At 43.2% G+C, this 25,175-nt stretch overlaps 1 long non-coding RNA gene across 1 annotated transcript in view; it reads right to left on the bottom strand.

Annotated features, from left to right (window-relative positions):
* Positions 1 to 2,108: 2,108 nt before the first annotated feature.
* Positions 2,109 to 25,175, bottom strand: part of LOC134494482 (uncharacterized) — a 99,038-nt gene continuing 75,971 nt past the window's right edge. The window contains exon 2 of the long non-coding RNA XR_010067677.1: positions 2,109 to 2,304. This is a non-coding gene — a long non-coding RNA (uncharacterized LOC134494482). The remainder of the gene's footprint in view (positions 2,305 to 25,175) is intronic.

Genomic DNA, 25,175 nt, shown 5'->3' with positions numbered 1-25,175 from the left:
CTTCTAGAACTGGTGAATCACAGCACTATCAGGACCAGAGACAAATGATTATGTAAGCAAGCCATGATGATGTAGCGAAGCAAATGGAGAACAACAATCCCTCTTGCCCATAGATTGCACTCCGCCCTTTCTATATGCACTCCTTCTGAGGCCCTGCTGCTTGGATGGTATAGCTTGGACAATCTAAGAAAACCCAGTTACTAAAGGATCTCTCAGATGGCTGCAGTCACTAAGGGCCACCCCGCCACACAAACAGATTTTGTAGGTGGAAACTTCCAATTTCAACCTCCAGTTTAAAGAATTCATGGAATCATAGAGTTGGAAGGGACCTTCAATGTCATCTAGATGGTATTCTCATACCAGCCTGGAATCCTCCTACCTACATAGGCTTCTATTTATCTCTCCTTCAGACCTTGCAAAATCACTGCTAACCAGAGCAAACAGTATTTTGACAGTCTGACCTCTCCTAAAAAGCTTTCTTATTTACTCAGCCCCATCTATCCTATCAGGTGGTAGCGGGAATGAAAGGGGAATGTAACTTTTACACAGCCTTGGGCTGGCAAGATCTGCTCCAAATTTATTCAGATTCTCCAAATCTGTGCCCTGACCATCAGCACCACCACCAAGGTCACAAAGTCCTTTGGATTATTTATTTATTCCTGATTTTCCTCCAAGCCTATTTTTTCAGCAACCTAGTTTAAGGAAGGAGGAAGATGTGTTGCTTCTGCTATACAAATTAAAGTCTGAAAACTTTTGCCGATCCCACATAGTGCCCACTTTCTATAGTGGGCTGGAATGGTACAGTCCCTAATTCTGGCAATGATTTGACCTGTTAAAAAGGTCAGTTGGTTCTACATGACAGTACTGGAGACTTCAGGTGCCCCTGTAATACTTTCAGATCTAGTACCAGAGTGTAAGTAGAGATCCAGCCTCCCTCTCGTAAGATAGATCTCCTAGAAAGCAATTTGGTCTGCTCACCATGCTGCCTTCTCCCATTTCCATTAAAACCTCTCAGCTCCTATTTTTCTGTTTCAAACTCTCAAACATACTAGAGCTGAGCAAAGATCCTCCAAATCGGATTGATGGTTCAGATCCAAGTGCCAAATTGGCTCAATTTTCTGAATTGACAGGTCGAAGCAGAAGTGATTCCCAAATCTCTAATAATATGCATGGTCAACCATCTCTGCAACTGAGCAAGAGAGGTTCACCTTCAAAAGAAAAAGCTCTGGTGGAATGTCATCTCCTCTAACTATCAGCAGACTTTCTTTGAAAACAGGGACAGGCAACTGTTGGGGGGTCAGTGGTGATGGTGCATCTAGAATTCTGTGGGCATGTCATAGGTGTTATCACAAAAAGTTGCAGTGCAGGTGGGCTTGGGGGAAGTTCAGGGAGAGGTTGCCTATCCACTGTTAAATCTGACTAGTCATGAGATACAGCCTTCCCCGAAGACAAATGGTGAAATTATTTCCCTCACCATTTCTAGCCACCTGGGGTGCTCCCTACCATGCCAACTAACCTTTGTTAGCATTGTTTTCTAAGCAAGGGGACACCCTTTCAAAGTATTGGGCTGCTATTATCCACGTACCCTGGAGAAGATGCTGATGCTAGGGAAAGTAGAAGGCAAAAGGAAGGGGGGTCAACCAAGGGCAAGATGGATAAATGACATTCTAGAGATGACGGACTCATCCTTGGGATAGCTGGGGGTGTTGACGACCGACAGGAAGCTCTGGCGTGGGCTGGTCCATGAAGTCACAAAGAGTTGGAAGCGACTGAACGAATGAACAACAAAATTATCTGTATGGTTGATTTTCTTAGAATACGTATGGGGCCCATGGATTTAGATCTTAGGGAATTCTTGAACAATCATGGTTACATGGAGCAGAAAATGCATTGGGCACCAAGAGAGATATCTACAAGCACATTTCCTGCCACCTCCACCCTTGCCATCTATTCATTAGCTGTCACCAGACAGTCATCTGGTACTAAACCTAGTTTCTGCTTGACAAAGGAATCGTTAGCCTTCATTCATTCATTCATTTTCTATCCTACCTTTATTATTATTTTTAGCCAATATGCAACACTTGTATACAAAGCATCAGAATGAAGCATCAAGATTCTTCATATGCTTTATTGTAGTAATTGTTACAATTAATCTGCTCACAGACCGCTTTGCACTGAGAACTCCAACAGTCATCCTTGGCACTTGAATGTTGCTCTTTCCAGGTTGACAGTCCATAAAGTGTGGATTACTGGTTTGGACCTGGCCTGCGAAATGCTGATCTTCATTGCACTGGTAAATCCTGCCTGTTAAAAAGAAAAAAGAGAAAACAATATTAACGTATATACTACTGATTCCCTATTTAAAAGAAAATGGAACAGAAGGTTACCAAGATCTTGTGACTAACTCATATTTTAATTCTGTCTCTATATCTAATCATCCACTACATCACTGACTCTTTTATCCAGTCATTTTCTAATGCTACATATTTTACCACCCATGAGAAACGTCTTTTTGCATCTTAGATACAAAATAAATGTCAAGCTTCACAGGAAAAAACAAATGGTTAATATTTGATTGGCAATATTCAGAAATAATCAGTGGAATACTCTGCCTTATGAAGCCATTCGCCTCCAATATGGTCTTGGTGTCTCTGTCTCTCCCCACTTTCTGTGAATTGTTGAAAATTATGTATTATTTAACTTACTGGTGCGAGAGTTCTGGTTCTCTCTTCCTAAGCCCCACTTCCCTTTCTCCTTCGTTTCCAAACCAATGGACATGGACAGCCATTTTATATTGATTGTTTTAGAAGATTTTATGGCTGAAGCAGAGTAAAAACACTTTAAATCCAATTGATCAATCAACATCTGATCTTAAGTGGATGGTCCTATACACGGGATTTTTCAAAAAGCAGCTCCAGTGTGAAATTGCTGAATAAAAATATCAAAAAGTGTGGATTTATTAACTTGGGTTCCATAAGAAAGTAAAAAGAGAATTAAAGGAGGATAAGGACATCAGGTCAATGCTCTGAATCTGCCTTTACTCCAGAATCTATAAGGCTGAGTTTTCCAAGCAGAGGCAGGTTTTTTCAGGAAAAGGAATGAGAGGAACTGAAACAAATATTGTTGACAAGAGATAAAGTAACCAGATATACTTCAGATCTGGCAACTTCCAGTCATGGAATACTGTATTACCTTCACCTGAGAATAAGAGTCAGAACTATGGAGCTGTGTTCCCAAACACTTGAAAGGCACTAGGTTGGCTCTAACTAATTATTAATTCTTGATTTGGATGCAGTCCAGATAATGCACTTGTTCCTCTGGAAATCCAGACGATACATGGAAAGGCCTTAAATCTGGAGTGTAGGAAAACGTACCAGTATTTCGTTCATTCTTCCTCAATGGGCCAAAGCTTGGGACTTCAAAGCATGGAAGTTCCAAATAATCTGATCCTTGTGTTTTTAAGTTTCACCACCACTTTACTTTGCATGCGTTTGTTTGTTTGTTTGCAATTTAGAAGTTGCCCAACTCCTAGCGACTCGGGGCAGCTTAGAATTAAAATAAAGTAAGTTCAAAAAGAGAAAGAGGAGGAAAAAAATCACACGTGGCTGGAAAACGAACGTATAAATGAAAATCTCATCTGATGGGCTCAAGTATCATCCTACCCCAAGGCTTGGGAGAAGAGTCAGGTCTTTAATATTTCTGAATGTCATCAGGGTGAGAGCCATCCAGATCTCTGGGGGGATATCATTCCAGAGGGCAGGCACCATGACAGAAAAGGCACACTTCCTTGGTCCTGCTAGGTGACACTGCTTGATCAATGGGATCTGAATCACACCCACTCTGCCTGATCTCGATGGATGGACAGAAACAACCAGAGAGAGGTGGTCCCTTAAATGACCAGGCTGTATGTCATGAAGGGCTCTTGCTGGGATTTGCATCTCAAAAGGCCCCATTTCCCTGATGGGGCTTCCATTTGGGAATCCCCAACCTGCCATCAACTCCAGGATTCTGCACCTCTTTTCCTACTAAGCCAAAGTCAATAGAGGCATTTTACACTTCCACATATTATGGTCTAACTGCAATTGCTGGTGCACCAAAATATTAGAGCCTGTAGCTCCACCGTGTCCCTTGGAAGTAAACCAGAATACTTCACATCAAGCATCTGGGCATCTCAAACCCTGGCCACACACATCCATCCACATAAAGAGGCAATGTGCTCCAAGAGCACCCACAGGTGGGGAGGAGTATGATTTGGTTTTCTAAAGTGCAAAGTTTAGTTAGGGAGCTTCCCCACAACTCTGTAATGTTACCCTGCAGAATGCTTTTAATCTTGTGATTTTCAGATGTGCTGGATCCATAATGTCTAGGATTCCCACCCAACAGTTGGATGGCTTTGGACCCTGGATGCAATGGTCTAATGAGGGGCTCCATGTATTGTTGGAGAATACATTTTACTACAGAATAGTAGTGTGAATGCCTTTCTCATTGTCAGATTATTACTATTATTTAAAAAAGCAAGAAAAGGAAGAAGCAAAGCATATCTTGTGAGTATTTCAGCATGAGATTTGGTGCTATACTTGGATATTGTTGTTGTGTCACTACCTGCCCCCTTTTTGGATGGTCATCTGGGCTACAGAGCCATAGACTTTGGCTTGCACTCTTGAGTTTGACACTTCTAACATAGATAACCAACTGAATGCAAAATGATGGTCTGGATACACCAACCTTCCTCAACCTGGATGATCTCCAAATGCAACTTTTGGAAAAAAAAAAACCCAACCTGCACAAGCATTCTTGAGGAATCTGGGAGGTGAGGTTCACACAATCCAGGCTGAGATACACTTTTAACTCAGGGGTATGAAATGGATACCTTCTGTATATTCTGAACTACACCACCCACAAAGCGTTATCTATCAATGCCCACGCTGGCTAGCGGTGTTGGCATTTGAAATCTAAAACCAACCAACAGCCCTGTCCTAACTCAGAACATCCTTCAGAAGGTTGTTTGTTTCAAAGTGAACCTGCTGAACAGAAGCTTGAGATACTAGCAGAGACTAGCTAAGACAAGACCTTGCTGAATGTATAAGCTAGGAAGATCACAAGCAAAGACTATAAAGAGAAACATGCAAAGACCCTGACCAGAAATTCAGACAACCTTTGAAGGAAGGGAAAAACCCCTAATCTGGAACATCCTTTATTTTGCTATTTTCCTATGGTAGTCCTTTAGATCGGTGTTTCTCAACCTTGGCAACTTTAAGATGTGTGGACTTCAACTCCAGGAATTCCCCAGCCAGCATTAAGTTGAAGTCCACACATCTTAAAGAAGCTAAGATTGAGAAACACTGCTTTAGATTCACACCATGGTAGGAACACCAAGCTGAAGGTCAGAGATGAATTCAGCCAGTCAGCTTGCCCTTAAAATTCATCACCCAGAAGGAAACGGCAGGAGATTGGTTTAGTGCATTTTTGGTTTGGGGATGAGCGTTAGTGCAGATGTTCCCCAATCTAATTACTGCTGGGGAGCAACAATAGCTAATATGCTCAGAACCACAGCAACTGTAGCTCAACCCTTCTATTGAGTGCTGGGTTGAGGCAAATTTGGGGGGAGATGGGCGGTAATAGAAATTTGAATGAATGAATGAATTGAACGAATGAATTCTGGTGACAACCACTTGAGCAGATCTAACGGCCTGATTTGGTTTCAAGCAGGTTTTTTTGATGATTCTAGGCTGCTCTCCTAAAGATTACTGGAAGCAACTTCCATTGTAGACCATGGGAGGTACTTCTGAATACGCATTTAACAGATAGTGCAGATCGTATAATGAGTATATCCTAATTTACTCTTCACCCTCTGATTTTATCTTTCTGTCCAACTGCTGAAACCGCAGACCACAAAGCTCTTTTGAAGACCAGGAGATGCAACGTTGCCCAGAACTTTTATAATCCTTCAAAACTCAACCGAGGAGAGAATTGGGTTGCATGAAAGAATTCCGCCATGCTGAAAAGAAAAGATTTAAATTAAAGACTGATTACCTGAGCACATTAAAATACATAAAGACTTGGGGGAAGTTTGCTTCACTTCTCAAAAACCAACCTGGCATGTTAGTTTTGCCTTTAAAAAAAAGAAAAAGAAAAAAAGCTTTTCTCCCACTGTTTGAAGGACTACTTATAGTTCACAGTTTTAACCCACAAAGTATATATTTAAAGACTAGCTTACTAAGAACAAACAATTTGGCTGGAAACTCCCTTTCTTTAGCTGCCACAAATTTGCAAAAGGGTGACAAGTCCAAGACATGTATTTGAATACTGACACTTCTAGAGGGGAAGCACCAAACGGTGGCATCAGGGCTTACCAGGTCCCCTGCAAGCAAACAAAGGTTTGGGGAGATGTAAAAGGAGAAGGTTGGGTTTTCCGCTACTCATACTGAGACTCTTTTCCACTAAGCAGTGACTGAGTAGTTCTCATACATCACTTTTTATGCCATTACTACTACTACGAAGATGTCAGCTGTGACCACTGGAAGGAATCAGTGAATGTGTGGAAATAAGGGGTGTAGAAGTCCAGGGCCAAGGAACTCTGGGTATGCTCCCTCAGGATATGAGGATATCAAGGCTCTGGGAAGGACTACGCTGCAAACACCATGCCAGCTGGCTGCAAAAAACTGTTTAACTGTTCCTTCCAGAGTTCACTATTGACATTTCAAAATACCTTTTTTAAAAAATCATTCCCATGGTCAGTTCTGCTGTAGCTTCAAGCAACTTCAGCTAATCCATCCTTTTAACTGATTCATCTGCTCCTGATGAACTGACCAATTTAGATAGGAATTAAACAATAATTCTGTTGCAAACAAACAAAACCGTTTTCCTTGATTTTAGCCTATAAGTCTACACAACTTGAATTGCTCTAGAACTTCCCCTGGAGAAGGAGAGATCTAGGAAAGGCGCTTGCTCCCCAGTTGTTCTTATAACAATTGTCACATCTGTTGGCTACTTTTGCACTAAGGAGTTGAAGACATTTGTTTGTCTGTTCTCCTTTCTCTCCTCACAACCCCAAAGTTGGATCAGGCTGAAGGATCAGACCTCAAGAAACTAGAGCTCCATAGGGCTTGGGCCAACATCCTTCTCATTGCAGTCTCACCATCTTACGAAGGGAGGATGAAACCTGATGTCCTTCAATTATTATAAACTATGGTTCTCATCAGTCCAAGTCAGTGTTCAAGAATTATAGGAACTTTAGTCCAAAAGATACTGGGGTAATAGGCTGCCTATCCCTGTTCCGACCACTATATTGGCCTGGAAAGGAATGGCTTGTTAACCGCTTGTAGAAAAATAGAAGATTTTTGTGGTCCATTTATTATGACAAACGTTCATGGGTATTTCCCTAGTTTGCCCATCTCAGCCTATGTCATGTAGCATTAATAAAATAGTAATACTTCAAGATAAATTTGTGGCCCAGTTAGGTGGGCCACATGATTTAGTCAATAGCTCTGAATGAATTAAACCAATTAACCTAAATTATTACCCAAACACTGTAGTCCTGACAACAAACAGTGAGTGCTTACTTACCCTTGACTCTTCTAGTATCTTTAGCTGGAAATTCTTCAAGTTGAACTTCAATAAGAATAAGGGAATTGGACCCTGGAAAACAAAGAAAAAGAGAAAAGCCACCAACTGAAGAGATAAACAAGACTGTTTGTCTTTGTAGTCTCCATCAAATTCTCTCCCAAATTAAATGTTGTCCAGTCCTGTATTCAGTTTCCAATACTAACTTGGATAGATGCTGTTATTTGGAAATTTAAAGGTGATCAACACATTAGGTAAAATTTACACAATGGAGGAATGGATTGTGAAAATGTCAGAATTCACAGAAATAGTAAAATTCATCTGTTTGGTCAAAGAAAAAAACAACAAAAACCTTTTTGAAAGACTGGAAACCTTATATGGACTTTTTGCTGAAAGGAGCAGGAAATGACATGAAGAATTATGGATCTGAAGATTAAGAAAGATGTGGATTAAATGAGGGGCTGAAGGGACTTATATAATCTCTAGGAGGGAGGAAAGACAGTAAGATTGTAATTATCTGTTGAAAAGGTCAGAAGTCACATATATTCTTTAACTTTAGTGTCTTTTTCACTTCTTGCACTTTTTTTGTTCTTTTCTTGATTTGTCTTTTATTCTATGGGAAAAATCTTAATAAATATAAATTTAAAAAAATGCAAGACAATAAAATCCATCACAAAAGCCGATTTTAAATAAATGAAATTGGCTTGACATGGTTAATGAAATCACAGCGACAAAACAGGGCTCTTGCCTTAACAGTGATAGAGAAGAGCTTTGCAACTGTTTGGGTTATATTTGGAGTTGGCAATAAGTAACATAGAATAAACCATTTCTCCTTGGGAACCTTTGTAGTGGTGGGTCAGTAAGTTCCTTCCTTATATCCCAACATAAGGTGCAATAAAGAAAGTCAGGAGTAGTAATTTCCAAGGGCCCAGAGTCACAAAGACAAACAGCACTGGGAGCTTTGAGATGATCTAATATAGATGAAGCACATTGAAACGAGATTTTGTAAAGAGAAGGTCACTTGTAGACAAATTTTTTGCTCCTTTGTCGTTTACACTGAGAGCACAGGAAATTGCAGCGTGACAATATAAAAGGAAAAATCCTTCTATTAGCGGTACTAGGTGAGAGCCAGTTTGGTGTAGTGATTAAGGCACAGGCTAGAAACCGGGAGACCGTGAGTTCTAGTCCGGCCTTAGGTACAAAGCCAGCTGGGTGACCTTGGGCCAGTCCCTCTCTCTCAGTCCTAGGAAGACGACAATGGAAAACCTCTTCTGAAATCTTGCCAAGGAAACTGCAGGGATTTGTCCAGGCAGTTGCTAGGAGCCAAAAACTGACCTGAAGGCACCAAACAAAAAAAGAGGTACTAGGTGCTGGTGAAGATGAGTCCCCTTACTTTTGCTATCCCTGGCAGACGGAGTACCTTTCAAGCCCGTTCAGGTCTGCCTCAAAGGATTAGCAGGCTTGATTTGGCTTTGTGGGTATTTCTCAGGTTGTGCACTCTTGATGGGGAGGGATGCATGAAAGGAACAAAGGGGGTAGAAGCGGCAATGTGCTCCTGTGGTTGCAGGCCCACTCGGTGAACTGCCAAGTTACTCAGCTGACCGGAGCAGCACCTGTAACAAAAGAACAGCCCTTGATCTCTTCTGTTCTTGGCAGGAAAAGTGCCTGTTCCCCTTTCTTCAAAGCAAGCTGTTGTTTTATGAAAATCCCAGCCATTCAGGTAGGTGCTGGCACAGAAGGTCCAAGCGTCAGAAGCAACAGCACAACATTTAGCCCACAGAGGCTGTGCAGGATCCACCACAGCTGTGACTGCCCAACCACCAATTCCTCCAGAAAACAGGAAGATGGAGCATCAATCCAGCTTTCTAATCCAAAGGCAGAATTCAGGGCTAAGACAGTGAGCAGCCACTAACTTATTTCGTGCTAAATCCTATTTCTCTTGTTGGGAAAGACAGGGTGTGAGTTGTACAGGAGAAAAAGAAGGCCAAATGCTACTACGAGGATGTCTCTCTACTGGGCCACTGCAGTAGAAGTCTCAAGTCCAAATTTGGTTATGTGGTACCCCTGGAGCAGTGTTTCTCAACCTCAACAACTTTAAGATGTGTGGACTTCAACTCCCAGAATTCCCCAGCCAGCCATCTTAAAGTTGCTGAGGTTGAGGAACACTGCCCTAGACACTCACCTGCTCTGGACTGTTCTCTTGGCACCCACCTCACTCCCACCCCAAAGTGAAGTACTGTCACTAGTTTCGGGTTTATTTGCAGGCAGGGGTGTCTTTGGGTGTATGTGGGTATCACACAAGTCACAATGCACATAAAAAAGAGGTGGGGCTTCAACTGCATGGCTGCAGCCACCATCTTGGCTTCTTTGACACCTTCCTCTGAGGGACACCAGGGTTCGCAAGAATGTCTTTGGGCCCCACAAAGGTCTTGTTAGAGTAGCAGGAACCATCCCCAGGAAATAGTTTGCCTATTAGTAATGTCCTGATTACCAGGAAACACACTGAGGCGAGGACTTGGTCTCTAATATTTATTAGTAGTACTTAACAAGAATCCTAACAAACTGAGAAAGCGTGGGAAAACCCAGCCATATAAACCCCAAAGGTTAAGGCGGTCCCGATCTGTGTCTCTTTGAATGGCTGAACAGTTCCTCAGTGCTACGCATGCGCTTGACAGTCTGGGTGAGAGCCTCCTGCTCGCCATCCTTACTCATGACAAGTAATTTGTTCTGGGACTGAAATGCCCATCTTGGTTGGCTAAGTCTCTGGCTCACGTATGGCCATTTTATAAGGTGCCCACCACATCTCTCAACATTTCAAATGTGTCCCTAGTCCAAAAAGGGTGGTCTGCTCCATCTTAAATCTACTGACTGCCTGGTTAAGACCAACCAAGTAAGATGACTTTAAAATACGAAATTATGCAATCTGTACTAGTGGTTTGCCTTCCTGAAAAGATCTGTCATTCCCAATGGCTTCAGGCAGCTGTGCCATATAAAGGAGGATTGGGGACCCTCCTCCCCAAAGTAAATTCAATGGACTCGGTCCCAGTCTTGAAAAGGGTCTTTGCGACCTGGTGCCACTACAGGAATAGGTTTCTGTCCTCCAGTGTGTGGTTGTTAACCAGAGCAGCATTTGTATTAACAGCAGAAGCATCCATCACCAGAAGCTTGGACCTATGACTTAACAAGAAATAGACAAACATTTGTGGAATGGCTAGCGAGACCGACTTCTGAATGAAAAAGCTCTTCAGATATAACTCTAGTGGCTGCAGATCTGGGAGCAAGAGATCCCTCTTCTTGCCCTATTTTTCAACACAACAAGGCCTCCTGGTTTTATTATGTTGACAACTAGCTATATTTGATGGCTGCAAACCCAGCACCTTAGGAGAACTTGAATTTTCTTTACGTTCACACCCAAAAGTCAATTCTTTTTTGAGGGCTGGGCTGAAAAGTGTGGCCCATCTGCATTCTATTTTTTTGGGGGGGGGAGGTGAACAAGCAGGGGAAAAATTGGGGGAGGGCTCTTTCCACTTTTGGGAGAGGGTTAAGATTCAAATGGAGATTGAAGATTCAACTTGGGAGATGCAGAAGGTGTTCACTCCACTTAAAATGCCTAAACTTGCCTCCCCACTTGGCCTCCAGTCCTCCACTTTTGGATTATGGCCCTCCATGTGCCAAATAAAGCCTGCTGTGACCCACAAACCAATGGAAACACTGTACCCCAACATGATGAACTTCTGGTAAATCCTGCTAAAGATATTTTCATTTACTCCTTGATCCTTGCCCCAGTCCCACCTGCAACTTGATGCAGTTTCACTTGCTCCAGGGCAGTCCCCAAATCATGCTTCACCACAGCCAAAGAATAGGTAGCCAACATCCAAGGAAAACGCACCTTCCTGCCCCACGGTTGCCAGAATAGCAGAATCCGCCTCTGTGCTCAAACACGTTTCTTAGCAAACGTCATCTGAAACAAAACTGGCCTATCAACATTTACTGCTTTTAAAAATCAGAGCTATTTTTAGCTTACCGTTTGTTTTGCTTTTTGAAATTCCTTGAGGACTTTTCAACCTCATGCCCCTACTAAAAACAGTTCTTTTCTTTCCAGCAACTTCTGCTGAACTTGGTGTGGACTCCATGCATGTTTTTTTTAAAGCATGACCTCTGCAGAATATTCCCCCAGGTGTTAATGTGAAATAAGGGCAACCCCTAGGAGATCCCCAGCATAACAAAACAGTTCTGTGCGGGCCTCCCTCACAGTTCTCACAGGATTGTGTGACTTAGATTTCCACTTCATTCGTCTTGCCCACATTCTATTTCTCATACCCCACCTTCTCAAAAAACCCCACACTAAATTTCTGAAAGACCAAAGAGCTGGGAGATTAGATATGAATAATATTAATTGGACTTTCCTCTGCTACTTACTGGACTATGACTGGACTATTTTTTTCAAGTATGACCTCTGCAGAAGGTCTACAGGTTGGACTACATGACATCTAAAATCTCTTCCAACTCTACAATTCTATGAAGTGATGTAAAACACAAAATCTCTCTCTCTCTCTCTCTCTCTCACACACACACACACACACACACACACACACACAACAGCAGCAGCAGCAATCCCCAGAGTTCCAGCCAGTGCCACCCCTGCACATTTGGAAGGCACCAGGTTGACATCAAAATGCAGAGGCTCTCAAGTCAAGATGGCTTCATAGAATTGTAGAGTTGGAAGAGATTTTAGAATGTCACGTAGTCCAACCTCCTACTAAGTACAGTATCCACTTGAACAACCCCTGATAGATGACTACCCAGCCTCTGTTTGGAAACCTAAGTAAAGGAGAACTCACAATGTCATGGGGTAGCCTGTTCCAACAGCTGACAGTTCTTACAGTCAGGGAAGTTTATCCTGATTTCTAGCCTGAAGCACCTTCCTTGTAGTTTTAAGTCCATTTGTTCTGGTCCTGGCCTCTAGGGCAATAGAGAATAAGTCCATTCCCTATTCTTTGTGACAACCCTTCAAGGTATTTGAAGACTACTATCTTATTACCCCTTTTACTCATCTTTTCTGTAGGCTAATCATACCCAGATCCTTTAACCATTCTTAGTAGGGCTTGGTTTCCAGACCCTTCACCATCTTGGTAGCCTCCTCTGAACTTGTTCCAGTTTATCACCAACCTTTTTGAAATGTGGTGTCCAGAACTGAAGACAGCATTGCCAGTGGGGACTGACCAGGGAAGAGTAGAATGGAACAACCACTTTCTATTATCTGGACTCTATGCTCACATCCACATAGTTCTCTCGGCATTAGTACAGTAGTGGTTTGCCATTGCCTTCTTCTACAACGCTTTTTCAAAATGTTTACTCCATGCCAAATCATTCTTTCTGAAAAACCAAAATGTTTGAAATTGGGGGAGTGAGGAAGATACTGAGCCATTTTTAGGGACAGAGTCTGTGTGATGCCCATAACCTCAGCATTTTTTATTGGGAATCTCAACTACGTTCACAGAGAAAATACTTTTAAAACACAGAGTAACTGGGGTTGACAGAACACTCTCAGCTCTCTGCTTTACACCACTGTGGAACTGTACTCCAGGAAGAAGCAGAGCCCATGTGCAAGATGCACAGCCATTGAGAAAAAAATAATGGAAATTAATGAAGGGGTGTGGAAATGAACATTAATTGGATGAAGGAAGGAAAATGGATCCACAAATGGAAAGCAACTGTTCCAAGGAATGATAGTGGTGGGATCTGAATGGGCAACAGCAAGGCCTACCCCCACAATCCAACTCGGGCATATTCGCTAACAAGCCTCCTAGGGCCTCAACATTTGCACAAACTTTACACGTGATCAATATCTATAGCTTTGTGCATGGTCATGAATGTATATAGGAGCAATCCAGATGGAGGGGTGGGGATCCTATGGCCCTCCAGGTGTTGCTGAATTGCAACTTCCAGCAGCCCAAGCCAGAATGGACAATCATGAGGGAACGGGGAAGAACCAAGTTGCTAGTTAGTAGGTAGTGCCTAAATTAGATCAGATATTTCAGCCACAAGGTCGCAGCATAAAATTAATCTCAAAATGGAAACTTGCAGACCAAATCCATTTATTCACGGTACGTGTACGATTAGCTTCCCGGGACAGAAAAAACTGGTACTTTCCCCACCCTGAAGTAAAAGGCTATTGTTTTTTAAGTAGTGCTGTTTTCATGGACAAGCTGAGCTATTTTATTTTAAAAAGATTCTGTTACCCCTTTTGCTGCTTTTGAGGGGGCATTGGGAGGGAAAGAGACCTTGTTTCCAGAAGGTGGACTGAGCAGGAGCCCTGCTGACTCCAAACAAACATAGATCTTGGCAAGGCCTGAATGGGGTATAATCTTTGGAAAACTGCAGTATGTCAAGTGCCTTGAGGATCAAATACATCGACATGAGGAGAGCCATGACCTTGAGGCTAAGATAAACAGTCATGGTCCTTCTCTTGCCACCAGATTGAAACTGAAGAACATAAGGACATAAGCAGGGCCCTACTGGATCGAACCCCTGGTCCATCTAGTCCAGCAGTCTGTTCTCACAATGGCCAACCAACTGCACCAGGAAGCCCACTACTCTCCCAGCAGATGGCCATCAGAGCCCATCAAGGGTAATAGAGATTGATCCCCATGACTTCCAAGGGTTGGTCCAACCCTTTTTTGAAGCCAACCAAGCTGGTAGCCCTCCTTCCTCACATACCATCTCATGGGAGCAACTCTCCAAATGGGCTAAATAGCCACCAGGAATACGTATTCAAGACAAGGAAGTCAGAGAACGAAGAGCTCAGGAAACCACAAAATCTTGATCAAGCACTGAAATTATTAGTATCAGATTCTGCAGAGAAGTAAGGAAAATCTACCAGCTGCAGCCTATATCAAAATTAAAAATCTATGCAAATCACTCTTCTTAGGAAACAAGATGAGAGCAGGAAACTTTGACAACAACTTTGTAGAAAGGAGAGCAAGCAGAGTTCGTTGTATTTCCTTTTCTGCCACCTTCAAAACCAGTTTGCTCTTTTTAAATTAACCCAGGAACCCTCTTCAACACAAAAGGGCTTGAAACTGGGCAGGTGGCAGGGCTGTGCACATGGACCCACACAATCAACATACCCCCCGGTTGGCTTTCCCAACCAGCTTGAAGGGACTGAAATCTTGCTGTGCTTGTGTTCACTTGAACACAAAGACAGCTGTCCACACAACCAGGGACCCTGCTTATTAGATGGCCTGGAGAGCTACACTGATGCAACAATCACAAAAGGTTCCGTATTTTACAAATCATAGCGTTGGCCAAGATGTCAGAGCTGAAATGCCGATGGAGAAATGCAGTGTAATTCCCCACTATGGGGCTTACATTCTTATCAAGTAACGGTATGCTCAAACCAGCTTGTAACACCAATACAAGATCCCATGAAATGGTGCACAAACCCCACTCGGCTTCAGGGAGCCTGAAAAGACTTAAGATCCGAAAAGGCTGTCTCTGAAAACTATCTGGAAACCTCAGCTAGAACAGAACAGCAACAGTCCCTTGATAACAGGTGTGAGCTGCCAAAAAGGCATCACACCACTTCTGAAACATCACTCTTTCAGACCCGTTTGTTTCCGAATCTAAGTTAAAGGGCTGGTTGTGACCTTGACTGACACAGGCAAATTGCTCCCCAACTATTCCCCTTGACAAAGCTCCGATCCAAACAACAACTTCCTGGGAGCTGAGATGAGTGCCTTCTAGAAGCAACACCCATGGTTTCCAATTTAGTTCTGGATGGGGTGGCACCAGCCTTGCGAGGTAGTCCAGACAGGGAGCACACCCAGATGAACTAGATATACTTTATTGCAAGGTTACTTTAACAGAATCTTGCAAGTCTGAAAGTATATTTCTCTCTTGTTGCCTTTACAGTCCAAGAGACTAGGGAGGGTCCCTTCTGAGATGTTTGCCACGCCCCTGTTCCTGTTGCAGCCTAAGCTGCCTTTTATGCGACTGTTCCCCTGGCTGTGGCTCTTTCTGCTGTCTCCCAAGCTTGTTCCCACACACCATTACAGGGGGCACTTCCCCAGATGGAAGTGGTATGCAATCTGCAGATCCTCCTGGACACATAGCTGTTCTTGAAGAGCAGGTGACAGATGTGACCAGGAGGGCTTTTGTACAGATTTGTCTTGTATGCCCACGAGGCCCATTCCATTAGGTCCTTCTCTTAATCCCCCTGCAGCTGGTTACTGCAGTATGCCTTACCTGAGGCTGCCCTTGAAGATGACTTGGAAGCTACAGCTGGTCCAAAATGCAGTGGTGACAGTAACTATGGATGCACCTCAGGATGCCCATGTAACACTGCTTCTTCATGAGCTGCCCTGGCTATCAGTAGCTTTCTGGGTGCAAAGCAAAGTGCTGGTAGCCCTTTAAAAAAGCAATGTCATCTCATGGGCCAAGAGGCATGTCTTGTTTGTAGGCCCAGGGAACCCTGATCCTGCTGTCTTTTAGGAAGGCACATAAGACCTGGCTCTGCCAATGGGCACTGGGCGGAGAGGGTGCATGGCCTCACTGACAGCACTGTGATTGTCATGTAGCCTTTTAACTGTTGAGTATGTGATCTTGTTTTTTCCTCCCTGGCACGATCGTCTTTTACTGCTAGTGCTTTTTTTTTTACCTGATCTTTTTAATCCCCTGTAAGCCACCCAGAGGCATCAGCAAAGTGGTTGCTTTAGAAATCAATCGATCAAACAAACGGATCCTTTTTGGTCGTGGCATGGATACATGCTCAGAGACAAGAAATCCATTTGGGATTGACTTGGAAGAATGTCTTCTTCCCCTTTTTCCCAACGCCAGCCCTTCCCAAACTGGGGACCGTCAAATACATGGAATACATTGTGGTCATTTTATGCTTTCTAAATGCTTTATTACAGAGATGAAAAACAACTCTGGGTACATTCGCTCTAGAAAGTGTACATATAGATTATTAGTAGCAAAAAATAAACACAGGGTAATAGATTAACTATAGAAGGCAATGCCAAGTCACTTCCGTATTGCTGTCAAGAAAACCACCACGAGTTGCCAGCAGAGCTTGACTTGAAACAAACTTTAGCATTGCATAATTCTAGAGTAGGGTGTACACTTAGTTTACAGCTGCAGTTCATATCTCTTGCCGTTCTCTGCATCTCCAAGGTTCCTCCCAATTTTTCTTAAAATGTGGTATCCAGAATTGGACACAGTCCTCAAGGTAGGGTCTGACTATGCCAAATCAATGTAACTATCACTTCCCATGATTTGGAAATCACACTTCTGTTGATACAACCTAAATTGCAGTTGCCGTTGGGGCAGCCACACCACGCTGCTGACTCACATCCAGCGACGGTTCTGAAGATTGCATTCAGAATCTGATTACATAAATCGAGAAAGTTCAGGCATGTTTGCTGGAAAACGACAGACAGTTGTCTGAAGTCCCATCATGGAATTTAAATCTTTACGGTTCACTACATTTTTCCTGATATCCTTGCCTGTGAGTTCTCTTTAGGTGTCTGGGCAGCAAACCTCCACCAAGAAATTTATGGAAGTTTTCTTCTACCCCTCACCCCTGAGTTATAAAGAGTTTAGAGGTGGCATGTAAATATAGCTCTCAGACATTTGCAGCCATTTATTAATTTCCGCCTTGGTTAATGAGAGATGCTATCTTGCAGGCACAAGTCTTGATTCATCAACGGTACTGAGTGAAACAGTCTGCACTTAATTTCTTCGAAGGTCACCAAAGAAACACCCCCCAAAGCCTCCCAAATTTGAGTATCTTCAATTAACCCAAGGGAAATATTAAGCTGCTTCTTTCAGAAGATGCACAAGGACAAATTCCTCTACCAGAGACGGAGCAAGAAATATAAACTGATAGTGGTAGGGTGCAAGCACAACATGAAAATCTCAAGTTCAATTCTTGTTAACTATGAGGAAGGACCAAACTCACCCCCTCCTTGTACAAAGACCCCTCAAAATTAGTTCAGATTTCTGACAAGCGAAATATTTTTTTCTCTTGGCAATCCTCAAGGAGAGGCAAAAAGAGAAAGAAAGAATAAAGGTGAGGTCTTTTCCATAGTAAGGTCTCCATATTTTGTTTGGCATCCCCTACTACAGGAATGGAGATTATGAAAGAAGACCTCAACAGGGGGAAAAAAAGAGTATTCTCCATTCCTTTTACCAATTCTGTAAGGCAACATTGAAGAACTGGCAAATGATAAAACCTTGGCTGAAAACCTGACCCCATGTGCAGAACTAGTCAGTGGAAACCTGCAAGAATTCTTAGCTCTGTTGGAAACCTTCATAGGGAAGTGTGCAACATATTTTCTGCTGGGCATTTCTGGTGTGGAAAGGTTCAAATCTACTCATCCAGCTTTCAGAAGAGGTTTAACCCATAAAAGTTACATTAAGCTGAGTTAGGATGTGAGGTTGAGAGGGCGGTTCCGTTTTTCTGATGTCTGAGTAAAGCTAAGAATCTCCCACCCTGAGTCATGTTTTGTAGGATGAATGACCGCAGAACGGTCACACGTGCAAGAAACGATGCATTGGTGTTAAAACCAGAGTCAACGGAAAGAGGGGTAGCCTTGCAATGACTAGGACTGAATTGTGAAGCAAAAGGATCTTGGTTTCATCTCGTCTCTTTAACAGTGTGCATGTGAATGTCAAAAGTTACTTCTTTTGTACTGTCAAAAATAGCTACTGTACATTCCTACTGAATGAGTGAGGGGACTTTAAGAACATCTGGCTGGCCTCCATGCAAGAACACTGCAAATGCCTGCATTTCTTTTAAAGAAAAGTATGAACTCCTAGACAGAAAACTCAGGTGACAATATTCCTGCCTATGCTTATCCAAAGACTTCCAAGTGCTGGAAAATATCCAGACCATGCTGCTTCACCCTGCATGTTCTCAAAGGGTGGACTTCAACATCCCAGAATTCTCATTAGTGGCCAAGCTGACTGAAGATTTCTGGGGCTGAAGTCCGCCAATCTGAAGAGAATCAAGGTTGGAGAAGAAAGAGCCTGCCCTGCAAAGCTGTCCTGGCCATGGTATCTTGGGATGATGGGCAGTGTAATTCAGGTTATCTGTAGAGGGCACCATGTTGGAGAAGACCAGTCATTCAACACTACCTCCTTCGTAAAGCTTCCTTTTCGAAAGCCAGTTCACATAAGAGAACATATGCAAATGATTTAAAAACAACCCCAGCTCTGAATCAAGGAAATACAAACCAAGTTACAATGGAAATGGAAATGTGGTGAGAGTCGAATGCGTAGAGTAAGACCAGCTACGAATTCTGTTTATCATACTTCTAAGAAAATGGTGTGTGTGTGTGTGTGTGTGTGTGTATGTGTCGGGGGGGGGGGCAAAGAGAGTACGTATCAAGAAAAGCATACAGCTATGAAATAATCCGGAAGCAGGAAACCTAAGACTCATAAATAAAGCATAGTTAGATTTCTGGGATTCTGCCTATCATATTATTTGGGGGGGGGGGGGAACCATGATAGAAAAGCTATATGCCTTGAGATCAAAAAACCTCCAACTTTGAACAGCATCTACTCTTCCCTTGCCAGCACCATGTCCCATGGGGAAGAAATCTGGCATTCTCTGCACCTAAACCAGTTGCTCTCCTAATGAGACATGACTTGTCCCCCTAAGTCTTTCAGGGTGCAAGCCTGAAGTCCACGTTCACCTTTCTAAGTCCATCTCATCAGGAGATAATGGAAAGCTGTGCCTCAAGAGTTTGCTTTGGAGCATCGTTCCTTTCTTCTCCACTGAGGAACAAGGATGGTGGGGGTGGTTGTTCAGAACAACCCAGGAACACCAGCTAGATTGAGGAAGACTGCTTAAAAATGTCAAGGACTTTGTGTATGTTCCCTTCTCAACCACAAACATTTTTGACAGTGCTGAAAATGAGGAAGGCTGAACCCTGTCTGTCTTGTGAAACTACAGACACCATTTTGCTGTCCCCTGTGGTGGAAGCCAAACCCTTGGGCCTCTTGTCTTTCCTTCTATGAGTTTCTGGGGGTACGGAAAGGTTAGGTTGCTGTTATTTCCCCCAACCGATTGAATCTTTGCATACACCCACAGAAGAGATGATTAGTGATTCTTTCATACAGAACAAAGGCCCATTTCCCCAACTACTCTGCATCTAGGTAGACTTAAAAAAGAAGAAAGAAAATTTGACTCATTCACACCTAGGACACTATCATTTTTATTAAACACACTCAGACATCTGCGATCTTGTTAGGAAATCCAAGATATACATGGTTTCGAGATTTCAAAAAAAAAAAAAAAAACACCGTTCTTTCTTTAGCAGGGCGCGAGGAACAAAGATCTGAAATTTTCTACTCTGGTTGCAACTTCATATTCTATTTTCCTCTCTCCAAAGCCAGTGTGGGCCATGGCCAAGTTAGGATTTGTGACTTTAGCCCAGCACACCTGGAGGCTGCCAACTGAGAGAAGGATGGCTTAGGACAGTGTTTCTTAAAGTGTGGGCCAAGACCCCTGGGGGTCCCCCAAGACCCTCTCAGGGATCCACAATATCAAAATTATTTGCCAGATATTGAAGATATTTGCAAAAATTCAAAACAATGTCACTCTTCTCATTATTTTTTATTTGTTAAAAAAAATAGGGTTTTTTCCATGAAAAGTATTTCATTTAGGTTAATTTCTAATGGGTTTAATACTGTCATTTTTACATGATTCAATAAATATTCTATGAATAGGTCCATTTTAATTTTTAATATGGTAAATATAGATAAATATAACCCAACACATATAAATATAACCTTTTGGGGTCCCCTATAATTTTTTAAAGTGGGAAGGGGTCCTGAGAACAAAAAGTTTAAGAAGCAGTGATTTAGGGCATTTAAAAACTCTTAACACGGGATAAATTCACTGAATTCAAGTCTTCGTAGTAGAACTGGAGTAACTGAAAAAGCTGCAAGTTTCTAGTCCCTGTGGATCCCAAGGTACGCTTGGAAGGATGTCGGCATTATTACCTTGTCAGGCACAAAATTCAGAAAACAGAAATGACAAAGTAAGGCTTCCTGTTGGAATGTGCCTAAATGTCCGTGCAAGAGTGAATAATTGTGTGTGTATACACAGGTGCTTCAGCAACTGAATGGAAAGCACAAATTCCATACTCTCTCTGGCCCTAGCACAACCCTCCAGTTGCAGGTAAAGTCAACAGCACCTGCCATTTCCTTAAAGCTCAACAACGGCTCTTGAAGTAGGCTTTCAAGCCACTGGGGCCAGCACTGGAAAAGCCCTGCCACAAAACAGAAACGTGTTCCAACAGGAAGCAAAAAGCCTCAGATCAAAGCCTCTGGACCCACCTTCATCAAGAAAGAGGAAGGGAATAGTCCCCAATTTTTAAAAATATTGTTTCAACTACAAATTCCCCATTCTCCCTCCTTTCCCAGTCTTAGGCTGGGATTACACTGTGTCATTTTCACTTAGGACAAACTGCTTGACAGGGTTTAATTCTTTCAGGAAAAGGGGGGAGCGATAACAGAGAGGGGAGAGATTATGGGGGGAAAGGGGAAAAGGAAAAACAAGGGAAGTCCATCTTTCCTCCATCAGCATGAAAGGTCCTCCTGAGATCCTCCCTCCTAATCATGGGGCTAGAAATATATTCCTCCCTGCATCTGCCAAAAGCAGCTGGGTTTATAAAGGGTTATGCCCCAATCAACGACAGTCCCAAGGCTCTCGGTGGGTCCGACTCCTCCCCAAGTTGGGACGAGCCCCCTTTTCCCACCTCCCCTTAGCTCCTTCTGATTCAGCAAAGCTCTCGGTAAGAAATCTCATCCTACACTGGGTAATTTTAGCCCTGTCAGACAAGTATCCCTATCAAGCTCAGACAGATGGGCGACCTGCAAGGGGAGCACCCAGCAAAATGAACGAAGTAATATGCCTGCTGCACTGAGAATAATTGGGGACTGCTGCAGGGGAATCCAATTTGATGGGATAGCGAGTGCCAAATTGCAGGCTGCTTCTTGGACAGCACTGACCTCACTGACTTTGCCCACACCTTTCACGCTTAAAAGTAAATGGACCGCTTGAATTTAAGCCGCTTAAAAAAGCAACTGCGTGCACTAAGCCAAATTCAGCATTCTGCTAAAAAAACGTGCACGAGGTAAATGGGATGTCCTCTAGATAGGTTTAACAAACACTCTTGTTCATCCTGGATGTTCCAGCATGATCACTGAACTCATGCTCCACATGACTAGGATTGGAATTGGGGGCTTCCAACCACCCACTACTTCATCTCCATGATTTGGTGCAAAAACAGAACATTAGTATGACAGCAGGACTTCCCTGCAGAGCACAGAGTATCTCAGAGCATCTCCTCTATGACAAAGCCAAAGCATTTTAGTGCCACTACGAGATGGTGCGCGCTAGATACCAGACTCAGAAATTATTAGGATACAAAATTCAAAGGCATTCGGCCCCTAAAGTCACATTATTAACGACACCAGCACAATCAGACAATCCGTATGCAAACGAGGCAGCAGCTGTACAGCTGTGCCCCAGGCACAGTAGCTCCCCCGTACATTCAACCTCAATATTTGAGGTGGAGGCCGATACATCTCAAGAATTTGGGGTATAGGTAGAATTGCTTCCCCACTCCCAAACGAAGGATTCTTGATACCTCTTCCCTCCTTCCATACCCCCCGTGATAACTTTCTGTGCCCCAAGCAGCTCTGCTTATGTCTGAACACACGTTTCAGACATTCCTGGAAAGCTATTAATGGGGTAACGGCTTCACCACCCAACAATTTGCTATGATCAGCTGTGACAGGTTGCTTGATGGACAACAAGTGGACCGATTAACCTTTGAGCTGCGTAACTCAGCTTTAAACAGAGCAGGATTGGTTGTCTTTTTGCTGCAACGTGTCTGTGGACGTCTGGCAGCTGGATCTTAAACTTAACGTAACACTGTAATTGCAACAGCATCCTGGGCGAAGACAAGTAGGCTGTTCGTAACTGACACCCAAGCTTTTTCCAAGGCCCTTAAGTCCATTTGTCTTCTGCTTGACCCATGCCACATTTGGCAAGCATTCCATAGGCAAAGTTGTCTGAGGACCTACTGAGGTTCTGGATGTAATCAGTAGGCATTTCTCTACTGGAAGACCATTCAATTGGGACTTCAATTGGGGATCCTGTTGGGTGGGAGGGGTGGGAACTACAGCTGGATTTCTACAGCTGGGGAACCCTGTGCTACACTAGTCTAAAAGGGAGTTGACTGAATTGTGTTTCACCATATAGTGTGGGAACCCAGCCGTCACCTCTGCATTTTGGGCAAACCAACAATTGCCTGAGTAGATCACATTTGATTGGGCACTGCACACTCTACAAAGGCAGCGGCTTTCTTTCCTTAATGTGGGTTTAGTGAACCGTGTGAATTCCGTCACAGCAGGAGACTGGTCCAGCCACATTCTCATGCTAATCTACCTCCCAAAGTTATTATGAGAAGTACTTATTTGCTGCTTTTAGGTCCTTAGAGGAACAGATGTAGCAATGCATCTGATTAAAAGCATACATCCGAATCTCCCTAAGGCAGTGTGTCTCAACCTCAGCAACTTTAAGATGTGTGGACTTCAACTCCCAGAATTCCTCAGCCAGCATGCATTGGCTGGGGAATTCTGGGAGTTGAAGTCCACACATCTTAAAGTTGCCAAGGTTGAGAAACACTGCCCTAAGAGTAAAGCTAATGAAGCAATAAACAAGGATGGGTGATCAACAAAGAAACGCTTGAATTAGTTACCTCGTGGTCTACTTTCTGCTCTCCTCCAAAACCTTTGCATCACAATTCACAGGTGCTCCATTTTTCTCCTCCCTTTTATGCCATTCACTCTCTTGCCTCCTTCCATTTTCCTTAGCTTTAAAATCTAATCCTTTCTTGCTTCCGCTTCTTGATTTTCTCCAAGCGTGTTCCGGTTGCTGCTCTACTCCATCCACAATCGTCTTATGAACAGTATTTTTTGAAAAGGCTGACACAAACGTCCATTCAACGTTCTTCTTGTTTCCAGTAAAAAAAAAAAAGTATATCCTAGGAATGCTAGCATCATGAGTTTGGTCTTCTTAGATGTCTGGGGTGGAGAGAAGAGATTATAAAGCTTACCAACAGAGAAACACAAGGAACAAGATCACAAGCTTCTACCATAAGATCAGTTTATTTCAAAGAATCATCACCCTCACTAATGTGAACTAGCATTCTTCATCTTTAAAAGGTCATGTTTTAGAGGAATGGGGAGAAATAAGTCCTGATTAGAAAATCAACAGGGCACAGCGTAAAACAAAGTCAGTAACAATCTTCTTACACATTCACTGGAAGGAAAACATCTGATATCTCTCTTTTGGTAACTAAGATTGTGCCTTCTGTAATCACGTATAAGGTTATCCACGCAATTAAAATTCCTCCCAATCCACAACCCCGTTTCTATGGAAAAAGCTGGGCCTGTGCAGCCTCACTCTATTCTAACTTCCAAACCTAATGAGAGACAAATAAAGACGGGTGCGTGTCCTGCAAACGTGCCTTCCCTTTCCAACCTCTTCTGCCGCCTACTGTGACAATTAAGGGGAGCTGCAATTCCCAACTCCCACCCCACACAGAACAGAACGATTTAAGCCAAGGAGCAAGGCTGTACCAATTAATTTGTGCTCATTCACATGGGCTGTTGCGCATGGGTACAGATTCAACGTGCTGGCGTTTATTTTTAAAATCGTCCATACTAGAGATACCCGTCTTGAAGACTAGGGACAACGGATGGCTTTCCTAGAGGTGAGAAGAATCATCTCCCTCCAAAGAAGAGCCCCAGGAGCGAACAGAATGTCGGTAACTGTCAGCCCTGCAAGGTAGTCCAGACAAGAAGCACCAACTGTAAGTACTAACACTACCTTTATTGAGAGGTTACAGTAATGGAACCTTTGAGGTCTGAAAGCATCTCTCCCCTCCTTTATATCTACTTTCCAGAAAACTAGGCAGGGCCCCTCCTGAGATGCCTCCCATGGCCCTTTTGCTTCTGTGGGCCGAGATACCTTTTGCATGAGGGTTATCTAGTCTGCGGCTCTTCCTCCTGTCTCCCAAGGTCATTCCCACATACAGCTAGACCTTGCTTAGCGACTGCCTCGAGCAGTGACTGTTTGCAGTTACAATGGTGATGAAAAAGCAACTTTGCGACCAATGTCTGCATTTACGACCTTCACAGGATCTCTCTCTTGCTCATGTGTTTGCCATTAGTCAGTCAGTACATGCTGTCCTGTGCCTGAGCCATTTTTTTTCTTTTCGCCCCCTTGCAGAGCAGAGAGATTGGAGAAGAAGGGATTACAAGAGAGTACGCAGGCACACAATGGGGAATACACATCAAAAGGAATGTGCTGGTGCCAGCTGTTTGCCTAGCACACTCGGGGCTGGGAGCCACAAGCGCACTAGGCTAACAGTCAGTGTATTCCCCATTGTGTGCCTGCTTACTCTATAGCAATCCCTTCCTTTCCTATGAATGTAAATACAAAAATTAATTCTCTTCTTGCTAATTGTCCCAGTCCTGGCATGAACATTTCAAAGGGTGAAGGAGTGGGGAAAAAGAAAAGCTGAAGT

This window comes from Candoia aspera, chromosome 3, assembly GCF_035149785.1.
Source record: "Candoia aspera isolate rCanAsp1 chromosome 3, rCanAsp1.hap2, whole genome shotgun sequence".
Classification (NCBI taxonomy): domain Eukaryota; kingdom Metazoa; phylum Chordata; class Lepidosauria; order Squamata; family Boidae; genus Candoia; species Candoia aspera.
This window is presented reverse-complemented; position numbering and strand designations above follow the sequence as displayed.